Below are 26,350 nucleotides of genomic sequence, written 5' to 3' on the forward strand. Positions count from 1 at the left end.
CAAGAGTATTGAGATCTTTAGTCCACTTTCTCGTCATCGCATTGCAGTCCTGCCCATTCTCCATCTCTTGGGTGAGGACACCTTCCTGGGTGCATTTTCCATCGTGCACTATGCAGTGTCGATTTCTACGTCTACGATGACCATGGACTTCTTTGCACCTGATATCCAGCACGGTAGCCAGTCCGTTGTGGTGGGGCTGCCATGTACCCTGTTGGTTGTAGCCCCCTGAACACACAGGGATTACTCTGCTGATGATGCCTGTACCATTAACTCCCCATGTATGCCGAGGAGTAGATGCCTGTCACCCTGGGGCATCAGGACTCTGGGCAATGGCCATCCTGCCAGGTGGCCTTTGCTGCGGCTGGGGGCCACCCGTGTGGAGGGCCCCTGGTCGGAGTGGGTGGCATCAGGGCGAATGACACGTGATGAAGTGCAGTACATCATCTCTTGCTGGTGGTCAAACACCAGCAGTCTCTAAGCATTCACAGGCTCAATTCAACACACAGAAGTACGACCCCAAATCATTCCCCTCCCTGGCCAAATCATGGGAGGAATGTCAGGCTAAGGAAGGATGGCAGCAGATCTTATTTGCCCCAGTACCTTATATGTTCAAGAGCTAATGGGGAATCTTTCATGACGATGAAGCCTCAGTTTTTTGTTGAGCATATAGAGGACAAGTTAGGGGAGGTGGAGGGCTTGTCCAAAATGAGATCTGGGTCAGTCTTGAGCAGAACAGCATCCTCTGCCCAAGTCACGGGAGTTACTCACTTGTGACAAGCTGGGGGATGTTTCTGTAACCATCACGTCCCATAAGAGCTTAAATATGGTCCAGGATATCATATTTCACAGACACCTTTATTGTCTCCTGCCTGGAAGGTGGTGTGTGGGTCTGCTCCTGAAAACTGAAGGGTAGGCTGAATGTAGGAAGCTAGGAGGAGTTGGTGAGGTAGAACACTTGGTACTGCAATTAGGTTATAACACTTTTATTTAACTTTGTGTACAGATGAGCACATCAGTGCGAAGCCATTCATCCACCCATCAAATCTGACAGCGTCTAGAAGTTACAAAGACAAAATCTGTAGTGGCTCACCCACTATGAAATAGGAACAATGTTGCTTGGTCGTCTCCTCGGAATCAACTGGGCTGAATCTGGAGCGGCACTCGTAGAGCTGCATAGTGCCGGCTAGGGGGCGCTGTCGTCGGTGTCGTATTGCCAATCTAAGAACTTGCACCTACGCCCTGGCATCGTAGCTATCAATACCACAACCTTCTTTTGCAGTCAGATGATGAGCTGTGCACCAATTTAGAGTGGCGAGGTGTATGTTTTGTCCGGCGTGTCCACCGGGGTCCGAAAGATAATCAGGTTGCCACCGGTACCTTCATCTTGGCCTTTGAGGGTGGCACATTGCCCGAGAAGGTCAGGGTGATGGTCTACCAGTGTGACGTAAAGCCCTATATCCCTCCCCCAATGTGGTGCTTTAAGTGCTGGAAGTTCGGCCATACGTCTTCCTTCTGTACTTCCAGCGTCACATGCCGAGATTGCAGATGCCCGTCACATCCCAATACTCCATGTGCCCTGCCTCCCATCTGTCAGCTGTGGAGAGTGCCATTCGCCTTGCTTGCCTGACTGCAGGATTATCCAGAATGAAAGGAAAATCATAGTACAAGACCCTGGACCGACTGACCTACACTGAGGCTAAGAGGAAATTTGGATGCCTGTATCCTGTGCGTATGACATCATCTTACGCCGTTGCTACAATAGTTCTGGCACCATCAGCTCTGCCAACCCAGGTCACCTCTCAGTGCCGAAGACTACACCTGCCTCATTGATGGTGGGGGGCATTTCCCTCCCTGTTGCTGCTGCACCACCTACTTTGGGAGCAACACCCCCCTCCCCCCAACCATCGGGGATGTCCATCCCCACTTCTAAGCCAGAGAAATGTAATTCTTCTTTGGCTTCTCTTGCTAGGAAGGGGTCCCTTGGGTCACTCCCTTCCCATTTTTCTTCTAGTGGGAAAGACGACACCTGCCAGTGGCTGAAGAGCCCAAAAGCAGCTGGTCGTAGGGCTTCATGCTCATCCTCAGTCCCGGAGACTGAGCCAGTGATGTCTTCCCAACCAGGGAAACCCAAGGAGCAGCAAGAGAAATCCAAGAAGAAAACCCCTAAGACCAAGGAAATTGCGGTGGCACCCTCACCACCACTACCTACAAGCCCTGCAGCTGAGAATGGGGTGGAGATTTTGGCGTCCGCTGAGGACCAAGATCTCGCCAGACTTGTAAGACACAATGGATATAGACTGCTCAGTCAATAAATCTGTGGCAGGTGACTCTGAGGTGTAAACTGCGTCATTGAATGTTCCGTGCTTTCCCTGTCTCATGATGTCATCTTCCAGTGGAATTGTGGTGGTTTTTTCCAGCGCCTGGATGAGCTGTGGCAACTGTTAAGCTTTACACTTGCTTTCTGCATTGCCCTCCAGGTAACCTGGTTACCAGCAATGCAGACCCCTGCCCTCCATGGCTATAAAGGATATTACAGGTACCGAAGTGACTATAATCAAGTGTCAGGTGGAGTTTGCACTGATGTCCTAAAATTGGTCTGTAGTGAACATGTGCCCCTTCAAACCTCTTGAAGCTGTGGCTGTCAGAATAAGGACGACACAGCAAATAACTGTCTACAATGTATATATTCCTCCAGATGGTGCAGCACCCCTGAATGTATCAGCTGCACTGATTGATCAACTCCCTAAACCTTTCCTACTTTTGGGAGATTTTAATGCCCATAATCCCTTGTGGGGGTGGTACCATGCTTACTGGCCGAGGCAGAAATGTCGAAACTTTACTGTCACAATTCGACCTCTGCCTCTTAAATACTAAGGCTGCCATGCATTTCAGTGTGGCTCATGGTAGTTACTCGGCCATTGATTTATCAATATGCAGCCCAGGACTTCTCCCATCTATCCACTGGAGAGCATATGATGACCTGTGTGGTAGTGACCACTTCCCCATCTTCCTTTCGCTGCCGTGGCGTCAGGCACATGGACGCCTACCCAGATGGGCTTTAAACAAGGTGGACTGGGGAACTTTCACCTCTGCTGTCACCGCTGAATCTCCCCCACACGGTAACACTGATGCAGGGTGTATACGACCCGGGACAACCGGGAAATCCGGGAAAAACCCGGGAATTTTTTCATCCGGGAGAAAACCGGGAAAAACCCGGGAATTTTTCGGAATTCCGGGAATTTTTCATTGTTTTAGCTTTCAGTTAAATTTTTGTAATTTTGACTGCAGAATTGATTCTCTAGCAAAGAATGTTATTGTATCCTGCTACTGGAGAATGATACTGCAGCAATAAAATATAAACGAGAGGGAAAAAAATAAAACTTCAGTGGCAAAGGAAATGTGCAATTTACAACAACAAACAACCGTGCACGCACAAGCGTCTGCAAATAGCAAAAATATGTCAAAAGACGTAGGGCAAAGACTGTAATTCTTCGTAACAATAAATTGCTTGCTATGAGCATGACGTCACAACTGTTCACATTAGGTTCGTTTGACCAATTGCCAGCGATCTGTTGCGCATGCGCGTTGGACTTGCGTATAAGCAGTACCTTCTCCCGCTACTTGAAGTTTGGCTGTTAGCTGTATCGGTAGTAGTAGCAAGCAGCCAGATGCAAACGAGAAATTTTTTTCTCGCGTGCGCTAGCTGCCAGATTCACGCTTGCACAGAGTTGTCTGAGTTGTAGTGGGGAGAGGGTTAACCACCACATGACCTGTGTTTACGTAAAGTGAATTCGCTGCTTCTCTTCGTGTACTGCTCCCACGTCAAATGAAAACAAAACGGATTTCTGTGGCTGGGAGCTATCAAGTGAATTAAAATACATTCACATAATTACGGAGGGCAAAAATATATTATTAATTTCAGTTTTCTGATTTTATTTTATTTCCAAGTTAGTAGCGATCAATCATTAATCGCCTTGCAGAACAGTGAAGTTATTTTTGCAAGTTTGCTAAAGAAATTTGGCTTTATTAATCTTTCCGCCGAGTCGATCATTTTACAGTATTGGCTACTTCCAACTGTTCGCTGAATTTCAAGTGCACGTTATCATCTTCTGCCATATATGGCATTATGCCATAATAAAGAACCAAAAATGAGATCGTAGAGTACTGGTACTCCAAGAAAATTTACATCCCTAAAACCACACTGAAAAGCTTAATATCAGATGGGACCTACTTCACTGTGAATCTGGAAAAAGCCAATTTGCACATCAAGCCGAATTATGCATTTTAGTATGGTTTACGAAATTCCGATGCTCTTGGAGTATCCTCTGATGCACTGTTTCTTTTATGGTGTAATGTAAGCTCTCTTAGTGCTTTATACACACGAACATACGGGCTTCCTACACCACTGCAGTTGCACACGCACAATTATGCCTGTTTTCTGGTGCTCTCTGGCAACTGGTAAATCGAACCTATTTCTAACAGTCTCCGAATAGTATTGCGAACGGTGGTTAGAAAAGCGTTACTTTCAAAGTAAATTTCTTTTTACGCAAGATGAATTATGTTACGCGTGAGAAAGTGGGATGGATATCTAAATCACAGAGCGTTCGAAACAGAACAGTTTGAGGAGCAGCCGCCAGCCACTTACAAGAATTTCGAGCCGAGACATTTATGTCATAATTTTAAATTTACTGGCACATTTGTGTGATGTGTCTTAAAGTATAACACACGCAAAAAAAATATCAACATTACATGTGAAAGCTTAGCTTTTGTTGTAGCGTGTTAATCTTAGAGACTAACATTATATGCGAAAGCTTAGCTTTTCTAGTAGATATACGGTGCGGCATACATTAATGTAAACCGTTAACTTTCCCTCTTGCGTGTTCGCGCTATGTGACCAGTGATCTTGCTATTGGCTGACTATAACTCGTGTCCTATGTTCTGAATAGCCGCTGTCATCGGCTGACGAGATCTCGTGGCTTGAGATATGACTCGCTTACAAAAGGTCACCGCAACCTCGGTTTCAACGCTCCGGAAACTAACGCACTGTGTTTGGTGCAATTCGAATTTATACTTTTGTAATACGAAAATATGCAGCTTATATGTTGCTGCAAATCAAAGGTCTTTCCAAAATTTCTCTCCCCCTTTTTTTTCTTTTCTTTTTTTTTTTTTTTTTTTTTTAAATTAAAGGTCTCTCCAAAACCTTCTTTGCCCCGTCTTTTCTTTTTTTTCCGGGAAGTTCTATGCGATTGTATAAAACGTTAACCATTCAAAGGATTCATAAGTTTTACAGTTCCGAGGGAAAATCTACGGAAAACCTACTGTCACTAAGCACATAAAAAGTGTATTTTCGCCCGGGAAAAATCATATTTTGTAAACGGGGTATCCGGGAGAAATCCGGGAATAATCCGGGAATTTTTTTTCCTTGTCCCCGTATACACCCTGTGATGTGATGGTTAAGAAGGTGACTAGCACAATTGTTTCTGTGGCAGAAAACGTGATCCCTCGCTTGTTAGGGTATTCGAGGTGTAAGGCAGTCCCTTGGTGCTCACCGGAAGTTGCTGAAGCAATTAAGGAGTGTCGGCGAGCTCTACAGTGGCATAAGCAGTATCCTTCCGTGGAGCACCTTATAGCCTTTAAACAGTTCCGTGCCCATGTTTGCTACCTTATCAGACAACGGAAGATGGAGTGTTGGGAGAGATATGTCTCCGCCATTGGGGGCCACACATCACCTTCCCAAGTCTGCGCAAAGATCAAACGTCTTTTCAGGTACCAGCCCCCAACAGCTGTCCCCAGTGTTACCATAAATGGCTAGTTATGTACCAACGCAAACGCGATTGCTGAACACTTTGCTCGAGCCTATGTGTTGGAGAATTACCCCCCAGCCTTTTGCACACTCAAACAGCGGCTGGAAGGGAACGTCCTGTCATTCACTGCATGTTATAGTGAATCCTATAATGCCCCATTTACAGAGTGGGAGCTCCTCAGTGCCCTTGCATATTACCCAGACTGAGTTCCTGGACCTGATTGCATCCACAGCCAGATGATTAAACATCTCTTCATCTTACTACAAATGACATATTCTCGTCATCTTCAACAGGCTCTGGTGCGATGGCGTCTTTCCATCACAAGGGCGGGAGAGCACCATCATTCCGGTGCTTGGACCCAGTAAAAACCCGCTCGATGTGGATAGCTATTGGCCCATCTGTCTCACCAGCATTCTGTGTAAGCTGCTGGAACGTATGGTATGTAGGCGGTTGGATTGGGTCCTGGAGTCACGTGGCTTGCTGGCTCCATGTCAGGGCAGCTTCCACCAGTGTCGTTCCACCACTGATAATCTTGTGTCCATAGTGTCTGCCATCCGAACAGCCTTTACCAGATGACAACACCTGATTGCCATCTTCTTTGAAGGCATACGACACAGCTTGGCAACATCATATCCTTGCCACATTGTATGAGTGGGGTCTCTGGGGACCACTCAAGATTTTTATCCAAAACTTCCTGTTGCTCCGTACTTACCATGTCGAAGTTGGTGACTCCCATAGTTCCATCCATATCCAGGAGAATGGAGTCCCGCAGGTTGTCTCTTTATTTTTAGTGGCCATTAACAGTCTAACAGCAGCTGTCGGGCCCTCCATCTCACCTTCTCTGTATGCAGACAACTTCTGAATTTCTTACTGCTTCTCCAGTATGGTTGTTGTTGAGCGGTGCCTCCAGGGAGCCATCCACAAGATGCAGTCATGGGCTCTAGCCCACAGCTTTCTAGTTCTCAGCCGCAAAGTCGTGTGTCGTGCACTTCTGTCAGCATTGTACCGTTCATCTGGAACCCGCACTTTACCTTAACGACGATCCACTCACTGTAGCGGAGACACACCAATTCCTAGGACTGGTTTTTGATGCATGATTGACTTGGCTCCCTCATCTTTGTCAGCTTTAGCAGAAGTGCTGGCAGCTCCTCAATGCCCTCTGTTGCCTGAGCAACACCAATTGGGGGTGCAGATTGCTGTAGGCTGCTCCAGCTCTACAGAGGCCTTGTCCAATCCGAATTGACTATGGGAGTGTGATTTATGGTTGGGCAGTGCCTTCAGCATTGCATTTACTTGACCCTGTGCACCACTGTGGGGTTTGATTAGCGACAGGAGCTTTTAGGAGGAGTCCGGTGAGCAGCGTCCTGGTAGAGCCTGGTGTCCCTCTCTGCAGATCAGACATGCGCAACAGCTAGCCAGTTACGCAGTGCACACTCAGTTCCCCTGAGCATCCGAATTACTGTCTTCTTTTCCTGCCCACCGCAGTCCATCTCCCGCGTCGGCGGCCCAGATCGGGGCTAACTATTGTGGTTTGCGTGTGGTCCCTTCTCTCCAAACTGTAGTCCTTCCCTTTACCACTTCTGCTTGCGGTCCGTTCACATACGCCTCCGTGGTGTACGCCTCAGCCACAGCTCTGTCTGGACCTTTTGCATGGCCCTAAGCGCTCCGTTAACCCCGCCGCTCTCTGCTGTCACTTCCTCTCGATTCTTGACTTGTTCCGGGGCTCTGAAGTGGTTTACACAGACAGCTCAATGGCTGATCATCACGTAGCCTTCACATATGTTCATGGACATGTTGAGCAGCACTTCTTGCCAGTTGGCTGCAGTGTTTTCACTGCAAAGCTGGCGGCCATATCTTGTGCTCTTGAGTACATCTGCTCATGCTCTGGCGAGTGTCCATTCAGGAGTCCATCTGTGCCCTGGTACAGTTCTGCCGTTCCGTAGTGTTTGTGTGGACCTCAGGACATGTCGGAATCCCTGGCAACGAAATTGCTGACAGGCCGGCCAAACAGGCGACGCGGAAACAGCTTCCAGAGATAGGCATCTCCGAAGCTGACCTGCGTTCTGACTTACACCGCAGGGTTTTCCGGCTTTGGGAGACAGAATGGTATAACAGCACACACAACAAACTGTGTGTCATTAAGGAGACTATGAATGTGTGGAAGTCTTCCATGCAGGCCTCTCGCAGGGAATCAGTTGTCCTCTGCCGGATCTGCACTGGCCGTACGTGGCTAACGCATGGTTACCTACTCCATTGCGAGGATCCACCTCAGTGTCGCTGTGGCTCCCAAATGACAGTCCTCCACCTCTTGCTGGGCTGTTCACTTCTAGCTGCTCTGCGGCAGACTTTTAACTTTCCCAGCACCCTACCTTCGGTGTTGGGCGACAATGCCTCCACAGCAGCTTTAGTTTTATGTTTTATCCATGAGAGTGGGTTTTATACTTCTATGTAGGTTTTAGCGCATGTCCTTTGTCCCTCTTGTGTCCTCACCCTAGTGCTTTTAGGGTGGAGGTTTTAATGTGTTGCAGAGTGGCTGGCTTTGCCTTTTTATTCTCTTTGTTGGCCAGCCACTGTAATCTGCTTTCATGCTTTACTTTCTTCTGTTTCTAGCATCTCTGTTTTCTTGTCCTTTTTTTGTTCCTTTTAGTGTTCGTTGCCTTCCCTTCATTCTTGTGGCTTTTCCTTTCTTTCCGTTTTGTGTTATATGTTTCGTCCGTTTTATTCTCACACTTGTGTGTAGTTTGGTCCCTTCTCCTGCCTTTAAAGCAACCAACCAACCCAGCTGTTAGAGCCCTTCTTCCTTCTTGGACTGTATTTCTCTCTGTGTCCCCGCTCCTTCCCCTGCCTCAGTGTTCTTACTTACGTCAGCCTGGCTATGCATCATGTTTCCTGTATTCCTTGCACATTTGTTCCCCTTGCCTTTTTCTTTTCATCCTTCTGTTTTGATGTTCTTACCCCTCTTTTGGGGTTTGACCTCCACTGCTAAATTTTCTCTTCGTAGTGTGAGCCATTTGGCAAACTCCCTCCGTAGTGTCTACGATGTATACTCCTCTCCCCCCTTCCTTCTGTCTTCCTTCCCTGCCATAGCGCAGTCTGCCTCAATAGGTCACCAGCACATTATATACACATCTGATTCAGCCTCCTGACAATAAAGTGATCACACTTGTGATACCTGATCTGTTGCCTCTCAACTTTTGCCTAAGAGTGGTTGCTTTTATTCTGGAGCATCAGAAATCCTGCCCAAGGCCAACTTACTAGACAGCCCTTTGTTATGGCTGGTTGGCATCCGTGGCGAGAACCCCTGATCAGAGTAGGTAGCATCAGAGCAGGTGCTTTGCATATGAAATGTATCAATTGAGTGTTCTCCTAAGGCCATTTCTTAAAGGCAAGAACAGGAGGGGTCACTGAATGCTGCTTTGCATGACTGTCTCCTATCCTTTCCTGGATACACCCTGGGAGGAGGGCCAGGCTCGCCAGTTTGAGGTGAATCACTTTCCCCACTACCTGGTCTGTAGTAGGACAGATGAGCATATGTTCACTGCCATACTATTTTTTGCGGAAGATATCAAAGAAAAGTTTGGTTAAGTGGAGCCTTTATGTAAGATGTGGTTGAGTTCCCTATTGATCAATACATCTGCCTCTGTCTGCAGCTCCTCATGCTGGTCATCACCTTGACCATGCCCTGGTATCCATTACATCTCACCAGTCCTTGAAAATGATCCAGGGAGTCATTTCTCATAGGGACATCATCCTTCAAGCTAATGAGGAACTCCGGACCAATCTGGAAAGACAGGGTGCTCATTTTGTTCAGCGTGTGCAGAGGGGTTGTAAGGACAACTGCATTGATACCATTGCCTTTATTATGGTGTTCGAGGGAGATTCTCTAACAGAGGAGGTCAAGGTTGTGTGTCTCCAGTGTGATGTGGAGCCATACATCCTGCCATTCATGAGGTGCTTTCAGTGATTGTGTTTCGGGCACATTTTCCAGATATGTGGTGGCTGTGATAACTCAATCCATGAGGAGAGCTCCCATGTTTCACCAATCATGTGTGTAAATTGTCGAGACTGTAACTCACCAAGCTCACCAGATTACCCAGCATATGAGAAAGAAAAGGAGATTGAAGAGTATAAGGCTCTGGATCATTTCTTAGGCTTGTCAGAAATTTGATGGACTTATCTGCTGTTGGCTTCTACTTTTGCCTCTGTTATGACCTTTCCCCAGTCCTGTCCTCCTCTCCGCCTCGCCTGTGGTTCTCATACCCTCCCATTTGAATGCTATATCCCCCCGCCCCCACCTGGCCGAAGAAGTGCTCTGCTTGTTTGGTGTCTGCTGGTGATTGGGCTCCTTTCTGGGACCCCTACCCCTGGTGTCACACAGTCTGTGTGCCCCAAGGTCGTCCGCTCTTTTTCCATTCCGGATCGTGCAGTGTCCTGCTCTTACTTTGTGATCTGCTTCCTCAACCTATGAATGAGAGGAAGAAGGAATGCAAGTCTTAGGACAAGACCTCCCTCCCCCTATCTGGTGCCCCGGAGGTGCCATTTGCCCCTCACAACCCAAGCCTGACATCTTATTTATAGGTGTCACCCCATTGTCGTTGGTGACGGACGGTGACCTGGTGGTGTGATTGGCTCTAGCCTGTTTTCCTCTCATTTGCATATCCACTCCATGATTGTGCAATGGAAATTGTAAGGGATATTACAGTCATCTCCCAGAGTTGCAGTCCCTTATTGCCTTTTACTCAGCAGTTTGTGTTGTTCTCCAGGAATGCTCACTCACCAACCCTTCATGCATTCCGTACTTTGTTGTAATTGGGTCAGTCCGTTGAGGGATTCTGATGGCATCTGCTTGTTGGTCCATACAGATATTTTTAGTACATCAATCCCACTTCAAACTCCATTGGAAGCAGTTGTCCTTAAGGTCCACTTGCACTGTGCTGTCATGGTTTGCAATCTCCTTATCCCTCCAGGCAGGCCACCTACACCTCCTGCCCTAACTGCCCTCTTTCAACAACTCCCTCCTCCCTTCTCCTCCTTGGAGACTTTAATTCCCATCGCTCTTTGTGGGGCAGTGCTTCAATATCTAGTTCGGGGCTCTTGATTGACAGATTTCTTGTGGACCACATCCTGCGCCTTCTTAATGATGATGGTTCCCCAACTCAGTTTCATTCTACATACAGCAATTTTTCTTCCATTGATCTTTTGTTCTCATTGCCGCCTCCTCTTTCTTCCTTAGCTGGTGCTAGTGACCACATCGTGCTGATTCCCTCATTTCCTTCCCGTCTCCCACTGACCATGTTTATCTGCTGGGTTTTTTATTGTGCTGATTGGCCTCTATATACCTCCCAGGTTGTGTTTCAATCTTCTTTGTCAAGTTGTTGTTGAAGTCATCCGTGATCTGACTGATAAGATGATCTGTGCTGTGTGTCAGTTCATTGGTGGCTTGGTGGAACATGGCTATTGCTACTGTTATCTGTGATCATCATTGCAGCTTGCAACTTTTTAAGGGGTGCCTGTCCTCTGCTGCTATCACCTTTCAGCATCTTCATGTCAAAACCTGTTACTTAATCAAACAGAGCAAACGGTTATGTTAGAAATGCTTTCTCCTCTCAAAGTTCTTCTGTTCCTTCATTATGGGTGTGGGCTACACTCTGCATCTTCCACAGTTATCAGTGGTGGTCTTCCATTCTATGGCTTGCTTTTCCAGTGGGCCTTTGTATAGATCTATCAGTTTGCAATGGCATCAGTGTCAGCATCCTATCCAGCTGCCTGCCTCCTCCGGAAACAGCGGGCTGAAGCTTCCCATTTACATTTTACTCCTTTTGTCAGGTGGAATCTGGCAGTGAATCTTCTACTGAACGGGAGCTTCTTCTGGCCCTCTCTTCTCCCAACAAATCAGATCCTTTCCCTGATTCCATCCATAGACAATTGCTTCAACACCTCAATCCTCGACAATGCCAATATCTCCTCCAGGCTTTTTACGGTATTTGGCTCAAAGGCATTTTCCCATCTCAGTGGAGAGGCAGTATTGTGGTTCTTGTCCTTAAGTATGCCAAGGATCTGTCATCCCTCTATAGTTGCTGGTCCATCAGCCTGACCAGTGGACCTCTGCAAGTTTGTGGAATATATGGTGGCTCGTCAGCTTAATTGGGTTCTTGAATCTCGGGAACTTTTATCCACTTACCAGAGTGGGTTTCATGAGAGACTATCTCAGAAACATTGTCTGCTTCAATTGAAAACCGCAGTTTGGCAGGCCTTTTGTTGCCGCCACCATCTTGTCACAATTTTCTTTGAGCTTCGTAAGGTGTACGACACAGCTTGGCACCATCAAGTCCTCTTTCCACTCCATGAGTGGGGTCTTCATGGGGGCCCCTCTTTATTTTTATTCACTATTTCAGAGTCAGACATGACACTGTTCTGAGCTCTCCGCGGACCGAGGCGAATATTGTTCCACAGGGCTCCGTTCTTAGTGCCCTACTTTTCTGATAGTTATTAATAGACTTGGGCCTCTACCAGGCCTTTGGTCACCCCTGCTCTATGTTTGGATGATTTCTGTATTTTGGCTACCTCCCATTCTGTGGCCTCTGAGAACAACGGCTCAGGAGTGCCATCCGGTGTGCTTCACGTGGAAACTCTCAAAAGGTTTTCAGTTCTGCGATTCAGCCGCCATACTACCATCAGCCCTGATTAGGAGCTCTACCTCGATGCCCAACACATGACCATGGTCTGTCAGTTCCATTTTTTGGGTCTTCTTTTTGACAACAAACCTAGTTGGTTGCTCCAAATCCATCATCAGAAGGTTGGCCGTTTCCTTGTCCACATCTCGTGGAGTGTGGATAATTTGACCCTTCTCCACCATTACCAGGCATTAGTTCTGTCCTGTCTAGACTTTGTTTGTAGAGTTCATAGATCAGATGCCCTTCCATGCTGCTTCTCTTGGATCTGATTCATTATCATGGTATCTGGTCAGTCACCAGTGACTTTCGCACTAGCCCTGTTGGTAGCCTTCTGGTTCGATTTTGTTATGTGATCTCCTTGTTTCCTATGTCATCACTATCCACTCTTCCCCTCCTCACCCCCTCCTACTCTACTCTATTCTTTTCACAGCTTCGGGCTGCCTGCTTGCTACCCGCCATCGGATGGGTTTACTGGTAGCTCTTTGCCATGCTTCTCTGTCATCACTTCAATCTCTCCTCCTTGTCCTCTTGTCCCCATTCTCATCCACCCATCATCCCCTAGTTAGTTCCTCAGTCACGGATTCAGCTGGATCCCTTACGGGGCTACAAAAGCCTCCTTTGCTCCAAAGGTGTTTGTTCCGAACGCTCTTATGAGAGTTTCAAGATGCCATTTTTTTCACACTGATGGCTCTAAATCTGCCAATCATCTGGGATACATGCCTTTACATCTTCTGTTGGCATGGAACACCATCTCTCGTCTGTCATGTATTGAGTGTGTACTGCGTAATTCATGGCAATCTGTCAGTCCGTCTACTTAATTAAATGGTCCTCCCTAAGTTTTGTTATGTACAGACTCAGTGGCCTTCAGGCTATCACTTGTTTGTTTTCCCACCATCTCGTGGTCTCTGTTATCCATAACAGTCTTGCTGATATTGGAGATACTGCTTCTTCAGTCAAATTCCTGAGAGTTCCTGGCCACAATAGATATCCCACTTAGTGAACTTGCTGTTCATCTGGCTGGGGGGTGGCTCTTACCCCCATTCTTAGTGACCCCTCTGGGGGTGGATTTTCAGTTTAAATCAAACACCTTTTTGCCTAATCATGGCACACTCTTTGGAGGCTGCCCCTCTCCCCCCCCCCCCCCCCCCCCCTCGCCACTTTCTCATAAACAAACTTCGCAACATGAATGGGACTCCCGCCATGTGGCGTTCTTCCCTCTATCTCTCCCAGTGAGAATACTATCCTCTGCTGTCTACATATTGGCCATACTAGATTGATCTATGGGTTTTTACTCAGTAGTGAGCCCCCCCTCCTTTTTAGTTGTGGGAATCCATTCACAATCATAAATATTTTGCTGTACCGCCTCTTCCTTTTGGCCCTTCGCACTAAATGTGCCCTCCAAAATTCCTTGTCTCGTGTTAGCAGACAACTGTTGCATGATTTCGTCTGTCCTCAGTTTCCTTCACAAAAATGATTTGTCCTCTCGAATATAATCTCTGGAATTTTACTCTGGAATTTGAGTCCCTTAGTTAGTGGGGCATTGGTTGTGAGGGCCTTGACCTTGCCTCCACACCAGACAGGTTCTCCTTGTGTTTTCCCTACAGTTTGTCTGATCCTTTGTACTGTTCTGTTTCCCCTTTTCTGGTGTCTTCTTCCCCTGGTGTTCTCCCTCTTGTATCGTGACAAATGGTATAGTGCAGGTACCACATCGCACGTCATGTTTCTGGGACACCCCTGCTCTCCCCATTTCCACCCACCCATCCACTTCCCTCCTGTTCTTGCCTTTTCGTCCTGCACTGATCTGTTTTCCTTTTGTTTGCAGTTTGTCCCTTCCCCTTGACTGGACTGTGCTGTTCATGCTGTGTGTGTGTCGTTCCTCCCTCGATTTCTGCCATTGTAGATCATGGGACCAATGGCCTCATTACTTGATCTCTGCCCAATCAACCCCTCTACCACTGCTTGCCTAGGACTTATCAGTACTCCATCAAATTCTTCTCGCAGTATTGTATCTCCCATCTCGTGCTCATCTACACCCTCTACCATTTCTTCAGTATTGCTTTCAAGTACATCTCCCTTGTATAGACCATCTATATTCCTTCCTTTTTTCAGCTTTCCGTTTGTTTAGGACTGGTTTTCCATGAGAACTATTGACATTCTTTCTCCAAAGGACTCTTTAATTTTCCTGTAGGCAGTATCTTATCGTACGTCTAGTGATGTATGCTTCTAAATCCTTACATTTGCCCTCTACCGATTCCTTCGTAGCACTTTACCACTTCCTGTCACTCATTTTTTGATGTTTGTATTCCCTTTCACCTACCTCACATGCTGCATTTTTAAATATTCTCCTTTCGTCAGTTAAATTCAGTATCTCCTATGTTATCCAAGGATTTCTACTAGGCCTTGTCTTTTTACCTATTTGATTCTCAATTGCCATCAGTATTTCTGCTCTTAAGGCTACCCATTTGTCTTCTACTGTGTTCCTTTCCTCTATTCTCGTCAATCATTGCCTAGATTTTGTGCCTGGCAAACTCAGGTGTCTTGCCTGTGAATGTGTTTTAAAAGACTTTTGATTGAGGAGATTATTACTGTCTAATAATATCGTAGCCCACTGCAGGCAGGTTTGTCCATTTTAGGTGGGCTGCCCACTCGCTGGCCCACCAGCCTGGCTCATTCTTGCGGATCTTGTCAACACCCAAGCTGTGTTTGGCCCATACAGTTAGGCCAGTCCCCTCTCCCTCCTGTTGCTCACAAACTGTGGCCAGGTGCTGGGCGGCAATGCACTCTCCGAAAACTATGCCTGCAAGCATTCCTCATCCACATTTTTAATGACCATGATGTTTCATATAAACTACTTAAGTAATCCAAAGCTGGAAGACGTATTCTGCTAAAGCATGAACAGTCATAAGTACTTTTATATTTCTATAGATTGGATTTAATGAAATATAATTGAAAAAAATGTCAATTTCAAATATAATTACCACAAAACATTGTATTTGTAGAATATTCTCAAGAAGTAGTAAGCAAGAATAGGAATCGGGAAGCTCAATTTTTAGGGTTCCATGCCTCAGTTGATAAAATTGGGGCTCTTATAACTTTTTTGTCCAACTGTCTGTCTGCAGTCAGTGTTAAGAACCATTTTTTTCAGGACTGGGTAGACATATCAAGTTGAAATTTGTCACATATTAAAATATGTGGTTCCTAGGCAATGGAAAAAATTGGAGCTTTTACATCAACGTAGACCAGCTCAGTCCTGCTGAGCTTGTGCCAACACTCAGGCTGTGGCTGGCCTATTCAGCCTGGCCGGGGTCCTCCCCCCACACCTCCCTGTTGCTCATATGAGCTGTGGCCAGACCCCGGGCGGCAATGTGCACTCCGTAAGCTATGTCTGCAAGTACTCCTCATCTGTATTTATGTCTCATATTTTTTATTTGCCAATATCGATAATGGGCAAAAATCTTTGAAATGCCGGATACGGTTGATGGATCAATTTTTTTAAAAATATATAAAATTAAGTTTTTACGCAATCCTCGGTGCACATGAACTACTCACACTTACCTGGATTTTTGTGTAACAACAGAAAGCAGGTAGTCAGATCAGCTATACATGCCCTCAGGTGCACATAGTGTTAGCTGATTAGCCTGCTAGTCAACGTGCAGGGGGACCATTATGGGTAGAATGTCATGCACACCGAGTTAGCTCTGTAGTGTTTCTCACACAATATTACAGAAACTATTCATTAAAAAAAATTTATTTGTATATTACATATAGCTTCATCTGTGAGCTACGCGGTGAAGAGCCCATCATCTAGCTATGGTTATACTCATTGTGATACTGCCATTTGAGTAAGGCACTGTGTGGAATTCAAAAAAGATTGCAGTGAAAAATATGGTTACTGTGATTTTGCATTTGGTGCATATTACACCATATGTTGCTGCAAATGAAATTTACCTGATATTTGATTTGTCTTTAGTCTTAGGAGGTGATCTCCATCTGTCTCCAGTCTTGAGAAATCGGAATTTATGCACCATGTTTACTTCCAACAATACCTGTACATACACAGAGGTTTTCTGTAAGGTATTGACCCCTCTGGCTGCCTATTGCATGTTTAATAAGACACTTGTGGTTCAAGATTCTGTCACAATAGCTATTGAAAGGTGAGTTTTGGAAAAAAAGTAAACCTTTGCACAAGAAAGATACTTCTTCAAACGATAAATGGTTAATAATACAGATAAAAACAAATCGTCAATTCTGTTGCAATTTCAGGGAAATCCTGTAACCCAGTGTATCTTTAATAATGAGCAGCTGGGATTGAAACGAGCCAAAGAATTGTATTTTTGCACTTCTGTTATCTTTGATATATGAAAATGTACAGCAAACAGTTTACCATCTTTCCTTTCCTATGCTTGTACAGTGAGGGAGTGAATCTTATTGCTAAAGATAACGTAATTCAGCAGTAGCATTTTTTGACGTAGTTTGCAAGGCTCTGCACATCATCAATGTATTCATAACTTTAGAGTTATGAAAGAGTTTTATTGGGTCAGTTCTACCTGCAGCAAGAATGCAGCATTGTGCTATTTAAAATAATAAATTTTGTGCCTGTGTATTTGTGGATAACAAGATTACAAAAACATGATAGTCGTTACTTTATGGATCACTTAAGACTACATATTAAGATTAAAATAGATTACAAATATATGTAATCTGTCTTTAACACATCAAAAGACAAGGCGAGGAACACCACTTCACTCAAAATGAGGATGGGAACAAAAAGATGGCACAATATTTGCTGTGAACTATTTTCATATTTCTCAGATGAAGAACTGAGAAAATCCTTTTGCATTTCTGTACCAGTCATTCACTAAAAAAAATGCTATGGGATTCCTTCAAAATTGCAGCAGAATTGGTGAGTTATTTTTGTTTGATTTGTTAACCTTTTATCTTTTGAAGAAGCATCATCGGTTATGAGTAACAGCTATGTTTCTCTCGGTAGCTTTAATTTTGCTTCTTTTGCCAAAACAAAGTATAATTTGGACAAACTCGCCTTGCGATAGGTATTGTGATGTAATTCGGAAACAGTGGCATATTAACCAAGCAACTGGCAACCGGAGAGATCAATAGCTTGTGGAAAACCTCATTGTTCTGGTTTGCAGTAACAGAAGAAATTTCCTGTTTATTTTCATACTAGCAAATTCTCTTTTCAATATATGTTGAATCCTAAAAAAATTAGTGCTGGATTGAAAAAATAAAATAAAAACCATAACTTCTGCTATATCACTATATATAAGAAAGCTCTGTATGTTAACTTTGCAGCCAAATACTCGCCTCTTTGCATCCTACAGTTTGCCAAAATCTCGTTTCGATATCTCAAACAGGTTACTAGATACAAGATATGTTACGAATATTTCATGCTCGTGAGCAGTTCGAAGTGAATGTGCTACATAAATTCCATTTTCTCGAGATTGGAGATAGACAGAAACCTTCTGCCAGGTCTACAGGAAAATTCAGTATCTTAGCTGAATTTTATTCGCAGCAACATATGGTGTAATATGTACCAAACGCAAAATAATAGTCCCCCCTATTTTTCATTGCAAACTTTCCAAATACCCTGCAGAGTCATTCCTAAATTTGAATATCACTTTAAGCATGACCATTATCAAAATTTTGGGCACTTCACCATGAAGCTAACATGCAAAGCTATGACCAAAGTGAAAATCAATTCTTTTTACTGTTTAGTTTCAGTCAAATTATTTGAGAAAGATTTCAGGGCATGTGCTTTGATTCTGTCAGCACAGCAAATTGCCAACTAATGCACAGAAACTGTGCAAAGAATGTTGTGTTCATTCTGGCTAGCTGGCAGCTGTAGGGCTATGCCAGTCAACACCACCATCTGGCTGCCACTGTGCTGCCTCATTAGGTAACAATGGGATATTTTCTGCACTGGGTGAAGTCACATCCCACTGCTCCCCCTCCCCTGCTCAGGTAGCCCACTTTCTTTGTGCTCGCACCTTACTGAGATGCACAAAAAACTCCAGTAGCAGATGTTACAAGAGGCATTGTGCATCATGGAGCAAATTACTATTGTAATTGTTAAGGAGCCTTATCTATGAAGAGTTTGACAACATATTACTTCCTCCCACAAACATCTCAGGGAATGACCACATTGAGAAAAGTAGAGAAATTAGTGCTAAAACGTAGGCTTACTGAGAATCACTCTTCTCATGCATCATTCACATGTGGAACAGGGAAGATGGCATCATTTAGTGGTGCGAGAAGTACCCTCCACCACACTTTTAGGTGACCTGTGGAGTATGATGTAGATGTAGACAGCATGAAACAGGCAGCACTGCAGATGTGGACAATTCACGCAATGTGTAAAATGCATGTTTAACTGTCAGCTGCTTTTATTTTAAACTCAAATATCAACCAGTTTGTCTTCAACCATCTTTACGAATAAGGGTTAAAATGGTTGAAGCCACCGTATTAAATTTGTCATTACTTAAAGTGTAGAACTTGTCATGAATATCAATAGGACACAGGACTTTTAGAGGAAAACATACTAATGCTAAATGTACAGAGAGCAGTACTGAAGAGATCAGAACTATAAATATTACGTTGTAACCTGTAAAATCCAGGATGGATTGTAACAATATTATGAAAAGGAAAGCTTCTCACCATATAGCAGAGATGCAAAGTTGCAGATAGGCACAACAAAAAGACTGTCACAAATAAATCTTTCGGCCAATAAGACCTTCGTCTCTCTCTCTCTCTCTCTCTCTCTCTCTCTCTCTCTCACTCACACACACACACACACACACACACACACACACACACACACACACACACGAGACTGGAGTCTCAGTCAACTGTAACCATACTGCGAGCAGCAGCACAATGCATGATGGGAGTGGCAACTAGGTAGGGGTAAGGAGGTGGCTCGGGTGGGGAGGAGGAGGGATAGTAGGGTGGGGTTGGTGGACAGTTAAGTGCTGCAGGGTAGACATTGGGGCAGGGGAGAGGTGGGGAGAGGGGTTAGTGGAAAAGGAGCGAAGTAAAAAGCCTGGGCGTGAAGGTGGAATGAGGGCTATGTAGTGCTGGAATGGGAACGGGGAAAGGGCTGGATGGGTGAGGACAATGACTAATGAAGATTGAAGCCAGGAGGGTCACAGGAATGTAGGATGTATTGCAGAGAAAGTTCCCACCTGCGAAATTCAGAAACTGCTGTTGGTGGGAAGGTTCTGTATGGCACTGGCTGTGAAGCAGTCATTGAAATGATGTCATGTTTGGCAGTGTGCTCAGCAGCAGGTTGGTCTACTTGTTTCTTCACTACATTTTGACGGTGGCTATTCATGCCGAGTGCCCGTACCTCAGCTATGGTCACCTGCATGGCACCATACTCTGCCAAACTATTCATGAACTGTCTAGAGGAAATCTTCATAAACACCCAGAATCCTAAACCCATCACCTGGTTCAGATTTGTTGATGACATCTTTGCGATCTGATAGAGGGCGAGGACACCCTATCCACATCCCTCCAGAACCTCAACCACTTCTCCGCAATTAGCTTCCCCTGGTCCTACTCAGCCCAACAACCCTCCTGCGGGTCCGGGGATTAGAATAGGCCCGAGGTATTCCTGCCTGTCGTAAGAGGCGACTAAAAGGAGTCCATCCCCCTCACGGGGGTAGTTAGCGCCTGCGTCCGGAGATGGACGGTTCCACGACCTATGATTGTGGTCTTTTTGGTTTTTCACTTCTCGTTTCTTCCTTCCTTTTGTTGGTTCATTTCTTTGCTCTTCTCCACCTCACTGTTTTCCGTACTCTTTCCCTTGACTTCTCATTGCCTTCTTCTCCTTGCCTTCTCATTGCCTTCTTCTCCTTGCCTTCTCATTGCCTTCTTCTCCTTGCCTTCTCATTGCCTTCTTCTCCTTGCCTTCTCTGGTCTCCGCCTCGGCGTTTGAGACAGTCTGTCCTCTTTCTCCCTCTCTCTCTTCTTTTTCCTCTTCTTCCTTCCTCCCTGTGCGTGCCTGAAGGCCGACCCACGCGTTCGCACGCGTAGCCGGTGACGGGGTAATGCGTAAGTCCCCGCCCTGGGTAGACATGTAAGGCACGTGCGTACCCCCTGGTAAAGGCCAGGCCCGGGGAGGGGTGATTGCCTGACCATGCCGATTGGTCCCTCCGTCTGTTTCTCGGGAGGTGTGACCTGAGGTGTAAACATTCACTTAAGGCGGGAGTGCCCTCTGAGAGGGTCCCCACAAGGAAGGAGCGCGCCATCGGAGACGCTGGCAATCATGGGGGATTCCTCCGCAATGGATTCTACTCCATCTCTCTCGACTTCTGCCCAAAAACGGAAACGTGACCAGCCACCAGTGACAAAAGTACTACCGCCTGCCCCACAGTTCCTCGTCGTTTCTCGATCTGAGGACGGAAAGGATTTTTCCTCTGTCAACCCTTTCGTTATCCAGAAGGGCGTAGATGCCATAGCCGGATCTGTCAAATCTTGTACCAGGTTGCGTAACGGTACCTTATTACTAGAAACTGAGAGTGCCTTTCAGGCACAAAAACTGCTTCGGGCCACACTCCTGTACACGTTCCCTGTCCGGGTGGAGGCCCACCGAACTTTGAATTCGTCTCGAGGTGTAGTCTATACTAGCTCCCTCGACGGATTGACTGACGAGGAGCTTCAATCTTTCCTCGCTGAGCAGGGCGTGACGGCTGTCCATCGGGTCATGAAAAAGGTCAACAATGACCTTGTACCGACCCGGACACTTTTCTTGACCTTCGATAGTGTTAAGCTGCCATCGCGCATCAAGGCGGGCTACGAGGTTATTTCTGTTCGCCCCTATGTCCCGACACCTACGCGCTGCTACCAGTGTCAGCGTTTCAATCACACTCGACAGTCTTGTTCCAATGCGGCTAAATGTGTCACTTGTGGCAGGGATGCCCATGAGGGTGACTGTCCACCTCCGTCTCCTCGTTGTGTGAACTGTCAGGGTGACCATGCCGCATCCTCCCGCGACTGTCCTGTCTATAAGGAAGAACGCTGTATCCAAGAAATTCGGGTCAAAGAGAAAGTGTCCACCTCGGCTGCTCGCAAGCTATTGGCTAGTAGGAAGCCCACGCTGCTCCCAGTGGGGAAATACAGTACTGTCCTCGCCTCTCCTCGGACTACCAGGGAGGTAGCAACCCAGACATGCGATCTGACCTTCAGCACCACGGTCGTCCGTTCGGCCAGTGCTAAGATCGCGCGGTCGACGTCTCCTCTTCCTCCCATCACCCCACAGACACCAGCCCGTTCATCAGCTTCTGCTAAGACGAAGACCCAGAAGTCAGATGCACGGGCCTTCAAGAAGGAACCATCCCGTGCAGACTTCCTACGTACCTCGACCTCCCAGCCTTCGACCGGTACTTCCACCAAATGTCCTTCCAAAAAGGCTCATAGGAAGCACAGTTCTCCTTCTCCGCCACGGCGCATTTCTTCTCCTGCGCCACCCAGCGGTTGCCGCCCCAGGCCGTCATCCATTTCGCCTGGCCGCACCGCTGGTAGCCATCCATCTGGCCATTCACCGGCGGAGGAAGCTCCCCATCCCGGCCATCCTCCCGAGATGGCCGATGAACCTATAGACCCAATGGACGGTGACTGTCCGCCTACTGATAGTGGCGGCAGTGCTCGCTCGAAGCCAGGCCCTAAGCGGCCTTCGAGGTGACCCCTTCTATCATCTTCCTTTTCTTACGATGGCACTTATTCACTGGAATATTCGCAGTATTCGCTCCAACCGAGAGGACGTGAAGTTGCTGCTCCGCTTGCACCGTCCGCTCGTCGTAGCCCTCCAGGAAACGAAGCTACGCCCATGCGATCAAATTGCCTTGGCACACTACACCTCTGTGCGTTTTGACCTACCCCCTGTGGTAGGTATCCCAGCTCATGGAGGGGTTATGTTGCTGGTCCGGGATGATATTTACTACGATCCCATCACGTTGCACACCGGCCTGCAGGCAGTTGCCATCCGCATTACTCTCCCCACTTTTACGTTTTCCTTTTGTACCGTTTACACTCCATCGTCATCTGCCATTACCAGGGCAGACATGATGCAACTTATTGCTCAGCTACCTGCACCATTTTTGTTAACTGGAGACTTCAATGCCCACCATCCCCTTTGGGGCTCTCCAGCATCCTGCCCGAGGGGCTCCTTGTTAGCAGACCTTTTCAACCAGCTCAATCTTGTCTGCCTCAATACTGGCGCCCCTACTTTTTTCTTTCGGACACATCTCACACCTATTCCCATTTAGACCTCTCTATATGTACTCCCCAACTTGCACGCCGGTTTGAGTGGTATGCACTTTCTGATACATATTCGAGCGACCACTTCCCGTGTGTTATCCATCTCCTGCAGCATACCCCCTCTCCGTGCTCCTCTAATTGGACCATCTCCAAGGCAGACTGGGTGCTCTTCTCTTCCAGGGCGACCTTTCAGGATCAAACCTTCACAAGCTGCGATCGTCAGGTCGCACACCTCACGGAAGTCATTCTCGCTGCTGCTGAATATTCCATCCCTCACCCTACTTCTTCTCCACGTCGCGTACCGGTCCCCTGGTGGACCGCAGCATGTAGAGACGCTTTACGTGCTCGTCGACGTGCTTTACGCACATTTAAACGCCACCCTACAGTGGCGAATTGTATCAATTATAAACGATTACGTGCTCAGTGTCGTCGTATTATCAAAGAAAGCAAGAAAGCCAGCTGGGCTGCTTTCACAAGCACCTTCAACAGTTTTACTCCTTCTTCTGTTGTCTGGGGTAGCCTGCGCCGGCTATCTGGCACTAAGGTCCACTCACCAGTTTCTGGCTTGAAGGTCGCGAATGACGTCCTTGTGGCCCCTGAGGCTGTCACCAATGCCTTCGGCCGCTTTTTCGCAGAGGTTTCGAGCTCCGCTCATTACCACCCTGCCTTCCTCCCCCGCAAACAGGCAGAGGAGGCTAGGCCACCTAACTTCCGCTCCTCGAGTTGTGAAAGTTATAATGCCCCATTCACCATGCGGGAACTCGAAAACGCACTTGGCCGATCACGGTCCTCCGCTCCAGGGCCAGATTCTATTCATATTCAGATGCTGAAGAACCTTTCTCCTGCGGGTAAAGGTTTTCTTCTTCGTACATACAATCACATCTGGATTGAGGGACATGTTCCCGCATGCTGGCGCGAGTCTATTGTTGTCCCGATTCCTAAGCCGGGGAAGGACAAGCACTTGCCTTCCAGTTATCAACCTATCTCGCTTACCAGCTGTGTCTGTAAAGTGATGGAGCGAATGGTTAACTCTAGATTGGTTTGGCTGCTCGAGTCTCGACGCCTACTTACCAATGTACAATGTGGATTTCGTAGGCGCCGCTCTGCTGTTGACCATCTGGTTACCTTGTCGACCTTCATTATGAATAACTTCTTGCGGAAGCGCCTGACCGCGGCTGTGTTCTTTGATTTGGAGAAGGCTTAAGACACCTGTTGGAGGGTGGGCATTCTCCGCACCATGCATACATGGGGCCTTCGCGGTTGTCTCCCTCTTTTTGTTCGTTCCTTTTTAATGGATCGACAGTTCAGGGTACGTGTGGGTTCTGTCCTGTCCGACACCTTTCGCCAGGAGAATGGGGTGCCACAGGGCTCCGTTTTGAGCGTCGCTCTCTTCGCCATCGCGATCAATCCAATAATGGATTGCCTCCCAGCTGATGTATCAGGCTCCCTTTTCGTGGACGATTTTACCATCTATTGCAGCGCGCAGTGTACACGTGTCCTGGAGCGCTGTCTTCAGCGTTCTCTTGACCGTCTTTACTCCTGGAGTGTCGCCAATGGCTTCCGTTTTTCTGCCGAGAAGACGGTCTGTATTAACTTCTGGCACTACAAAGAGTTTCTCCCACCGTCCTTACGACTCGGTCCCGTTGCTCTCCCAATCGTGGAGACAACCAAATTTTTAGGCCTTACATTTGACAGGAAACTTAGCTGGTCTCCACATGTCATATTTGGCCGCCCGTTGTACCCGTTCTTTAAATGTCCTCCGTGTTCTCAGTGGTATGTCGTGGGGAGCGGATCGAACCGTCCTACTTCGTCTATATCGGTCGATCGTCCGCTCCAAGCTGGATTATGGGAGCTTCGTATACTCCTCTGCACGGCCATCCATCTTACGCCGCCTCAACTCCATACAACATCGGGGTTTACGACTTGCGATCGGAGCATTTTATACTAGTCCCGTAGAGAGTCTTCATGCTGACGCTGGCGAATTGCCACTCATCTACCGGCGCGATATACTGCTTTGTCGGTATGCCTGTCGGCTACTGTCAATGCCCGACCATCCGTCTTATCGTTCCTTTTTTGACGACTCTCTTGACCGTCAATACGGGTTGTATGTCTCTGCCCTGCTACCCCCTGGAGTTCGCTTTCGTCGCCTCCTTCAACACCTTAATTTTTCACTCCCTGCAACCTTTCGAGTGGGCGAGAGCCACACGCCACCTTGGCTCCAGGCTCAGGTCCGCATTCACCTTGACCTCAGCTCGCTCCCAAAACAGGTCACCCCCGGTTCGGTCTACCACTCCCGTTTTTTGGAACTTCGTTCGAAGTTCATCAACATGACTTTCATTTATACAGATGGCTCTAAGACCAATGACGGGGTCGGGTGTTCCTTTATTGTCGGGGCACAAAGTTTCAAATACCGGCTCCATGGCCATTGTTCGGTCTTCACAGCTGAGCTCTTTGCCCTCTACCAGGCTGTTCTTTACATCTGCCGCCACCGACATTCTGCTTATGTCATCTGCTCAGATTCCCTGAGCGCCATCCAGAGCCTCAGTGATCCGTACCCGGTTCACCCTTTCGTACACCGGATCCAACGCTCTCTTCAGCAGCTGGTGGACGTCGGTTCTCCGGTTAGCTTTATGTGGGTTCCTGGCCATGTCGGTATCCCCGGGAACGAAGCTGCAGATGCCGCGGCCAAGGCTGCGGTCCTCCAGCATCAGACAGCTTCTTGTTGTGTCCCTTCGTCCGATTTTAGCAGGGTCATTTGTCGGCGCATTGTGTCGCTGTGGCATGCTGATTGGGCTGCACTTACCGACAACAAGCTTCGGGCCTTAAAACCTCTTCCCGTGGCTTGGACGTCCTCCTCACGCCCTTCTCGGCGGGAGGAGGTCGTTTTAGCCCGGTTAAGAATTGGACACTGCCGGTTCAGCCATCGCCATCTGCTGACGGCTGTGCCGGCACCGTTCTGCCCATGTGGGCACTTGCTGACGGTTAGACACATTTTAATGTCCTGTCCAGATCTTAACATACTGCGCCTAGATCTTAACCTGCCAAATACTTTCGATGCCATTTTAGCGGATGACCCACGAGCAGCTGCTCGTGTTCTTCGTTTTATCAATTTGACAAACCTCGCTAAGGACATTTGATGATGCTGTTTTTTAATCCTATGCCTGTCAGTCTGTCTTTTATCGTGTTTTCCCTTTTAGTTGTTGTTGTCAACTTGTGCCTCGCGGTGCATTCTTAGAGTAGTCAGGGCGCTAATGACCATTGAAGTTGTGCGCCCTAAAACCACAAAAAAAAAAAAAAAAAAAAAAAAAAAAAAAAAATCAGCCCAACAAGCTACCTTCCTAGGTGTTGACCTCAACCTCATAGATGACTATATCAGTACCTCCCTCCACATCAAACCTACTAACCCTCAGCAATACTTCCACTTAGACAGCTGCCACCAGATTCCATATTAAGAAGTCCCTTCCATACAGCCTAGCCACCTGTGGTCGTCGCTTCTGCAGTGATGAACAGTTCCTCCTGAAATAAACAGGGGGTCTCACTTGAAGCCTTCACAGGCCGTAATTATCGTCCCAACCTTGTCCAAAAACCAATCTCCCA

General features: G+C 47.0%; 1 protein-coding gene across 1 annotated transcript in view; it reads left to right on the forward strand.

The window, feature by feature from the left end:
* The window catches only part of LOC126175893 (RNA-splicing ligase RtcB homolog), a 70,884-nt gene that overhangs the window by 22,330 nt on the left and 22,204 nt on the right, over nt 1-26,350 (forward strand). The window lies entirely within an intron of this gene.

This window comes from Schistocerca cancellata, chromosome 1, assembly GCF_023864275.1.
Source record: "Schistocerca cancellata isolate TAMUIC-IGC-003103 chromosome 1, iqSchCanc2.1, whole genome shotgun sequence".
In the NCBI taxonomy this organism is placed as follows: Eukaryota; Metazoa; Arthropoda; class Insecta; order Orthoptera; family Acrididae; genus Schistocerca; species Schistocerca cancellata.